The following is a 3325-nucleotide window of genomic DNA, read 5'->3' on the forward strand; positions in this document are numbered from 1 at the left end:
CCAGTGGTCACCAACACTGTTTACTTACGGGACAATAGCAAACTCTTTAAAAAGAGGACCCTTAAAAATAAATTCAAATTTTCTCTTACAATTGAAGTTATAGAACATTAAAAAATGCTGTAATTTCATAACCCAGAGATAAACAATAATAACCTTATAATGATATCTTTCTATTCTATATTTTATCTATCTGTCTATAATTTGTTAAATAGTAATGCCATACCATTATATTGGTTTACATCCTTCTTTTTTCCATATAATAATATTCTGCTAACATCTTTTCCTTGTCGTTCAATATTTTATTCTACAATATGATTTTTAATGGCCGCCTAATATTCCAATTATAAGAATGTACCATCTGTTATTTAACCATCCCCCTAATGCTGGGCATTTAGGTTGTTTACTTTTTTGTTGTTGTTGTTATTATATAAAAAGAAATTATCAGATAGATACATGACAACAGTCATAGTATCTCACTGGCTGAAGAAATTTCCAGAAACAAAAGGCAACTATTAATTTAGCAGTACTTTTCAGTGAATTTGTATTATATTTCATTAATCACAATGGTAACTACACACACATTTAACAAGCTGTCATACATACACACAGGTTAAAAAAAAAAACTATCCAATTCCTGTATGATTTTCTAATATCCTATAAAATTACATAGGCTCATCAGGGGTCTCTGGCCCACAGGTGGGAAAGATTTGATTACAGCACTCATCTGCAAAGAATGTTCCAGAAATAGGCACAGAAAAGTCGCATTAACATTTCCTCAGATTTTAAAACCACAGTTTTATTAAGGTCCCTTAAAATAAAAGGCAGACATTAATTTGCTGTCAGTGGTCTGTATTTGTTTTATGTAATATTTAAGAAAAATCCTTAAACTTCAGGGCTAGAAATCATAACATAGCTTTCACGTATGTTTTCAGAGGCCTCTGCATCCGTTTGTGTTAACAGCTGATATTCAAGGAAATATTTTGCATTTTTAAAAAACTAAATAGTTTATATCTACCAGGAAAATTTGTTTATATCCAGTAAGAAGAAAAAAAGGGTAAACTAGCCCCCTAGCATAAGGCAGACTCTTAACATGTGTCCCAACTCATAGCCAAAAGCTAAAGAATAATGTAGAAGTAAGAAGAAAATAGATTTTGAAGAAGAAACAACCACAATAAATCTGTTTTAATTGTTCACACCAATTAAAGTCACGCAACACATCTATTGATATTTTGAGGTCTTAGCACATTTTACGCAATTTTAGTATTTAAAATTCAAGGAGACACGTTATTTGCTATTTCAGCATTTAGTTATTTGTAGGTAACACAACAAAAATTAAATATTTGTCCAAATCTATAAAAATGAATTTATAAGGACTGTACAAATACCTTCCACCATCCATCTGTAATAGTGGGCCTATAAAATTTTATCTATTTTTGAATTGGAATAGGCTATAACTCATAATAAAATTTTTAAGAATTCAGATTTAAATAGGATATATTTTCAAAAACATGTAAATGTTTATGGAACATGGGTCGAGGGAGGTCATAAAACTATGCCCAGTGTCCTTGCAAATATTTTTCATTATATTGATGCAACCCAAGTGTCAGTTGACACTATCCTTCCTTTAAGATTTAAACAAAATTGTTTTTGCCTCCTTTCTAAATCCCAACTGGAGTTTGCAACCATCTCCAAAATCTCTGTGCGTTTTGGGGTTAACTTTCTGAGTCACCTGTGGTGCCAGGCTTCTGCTAACCTCTGGATCTCATGCAAACGTCACCGCTATGGCGTTTCTCTACCTTCCCCTGCACTAATCCAGATGTGGGATGCAGCCATTTTGATTTTCCCCAAAACACCCACACCAGGCATTAGGATGTGAAGCATGATGACACAGATTTGGGTGACCAAAGAGGATCATATATCACAAATGAAGTCTTAGACATCCTTGCTCATAAAAGTCCTGTGATCACCCTGCCATAGGAATTTCTCATTTCAGCCTTGTAGCTTCCTGACTTGTTGCCCTGCTCACTTCTCATTTCCTCTTTCCTCCTCTCTTTTCTTTTCCCATAACTACACTTCTGATCATTTCACCTGCAAGGCAATTTCACTGTCTCTTTGGCTATTTCCTTCTAAACATGCCCTGGAGCCTCATTTTCTGTATATGAGAGACTTATTAAGCACTTATCCTAAACAACTAAAACTACAATTTCATTCTACCTCTCTCTCTCTCCCCCTTCTCCCCCCCCCACACGTATGTACACACACACACACACACGTGCACACGCACACACATGCACACACAGGTAGTGTGGTAAATATTTAAAATATTTATTATATAAATTTACTTTTATAGTTAGAAAACATGAAGAAATAATGACTTGGTAGGCTTTCTTCTCTGTGTTGGTCTGGAAACTGTTGGCAGAGGTACTTGGGGAATGCCCACTGTCAGGCTGGAATGTAAAGTAACAGTGTTAAACACTGTTTTTCCTTTATAGTCCCCTCATGTCAAGAAAGTTGAACTTGGGCTTCCCTGGTGGCGCAGTGGTTGAGAGTCCGCCTGCCGGTGCAGGGGATACGGGTTCGTGCCCCGGTCTGGGAAGATCCCACGTGCCGCGGAGCGGCTGGGCCCGTGAGCCATGGCCGCTGAGCCTGAGCATCCGGAGCCTGTGCTCCGCAACGGGAGAGGCCACGACAGTGAGAGGCCCGCGTACTGAAATAAAAAAAATAAAAAAAAAAAAAAGAAAGTTGAACTCAGAAGACCCCTTTTTGTCTTCCTTCCTTCCTTTCTTTTTTCCTTCTTTCCTTCTTTCTTTTCTTTAAAAGGTGATTTTACTCAAAGTTCCTATAGGTGTTGGGTGTGGTTATTTCTGCCAAGTTACATTCCAAATGGTTGAGATGGGGTCTGGACTATAATAAATAGGATCCTTAAATGATGTTCAAAAAAGAAAACATGTGTATACGTACTCACATATTCTAAACCATATGTAGCCAACATTGGTTGCTAACACAACAGCCATCTCCCTTTCCTTTCCTTTATTGTAGCAGGGCCCCTATTTCACTCCAGAGGTGATTCCTCTCCCATGTGACTCAAGGATAAATCTTGATTGGTGTAAGCCAATCGTGAAACACAATTTCTCTTGGCAGTGATTGTTTTAAACATGGGCATGTGATCTAGTCCTGGACAACATACAATAATGGGCAAATATCTACTGGGGAATGTTGGGAAGCATTCCCCTCACTCTTAAAGGAAAAAAAAAAAAACCTCAGGCTTCCCTGGTGGTGCAGTGGTTGAGAGTCCGCCTGCCAATGCAGGGGACACGGGTTCGTG

This window comes from Lipotes vexillifer, unplaced genomic scaffold (assembly GCF_000442215.2).
Source record: "Lipotes vexillifer unplaced genomic scaffold, Lipotes_vexillifer_v1.1 scaffold903, whole genome shotgun sequence".
Lineage (NCBI taxonomy): Eukaryota > Metazoa > Chordata > Mammalia > Artiodactyla > Lipotidae > Lipotes > Lipotes vexillifer.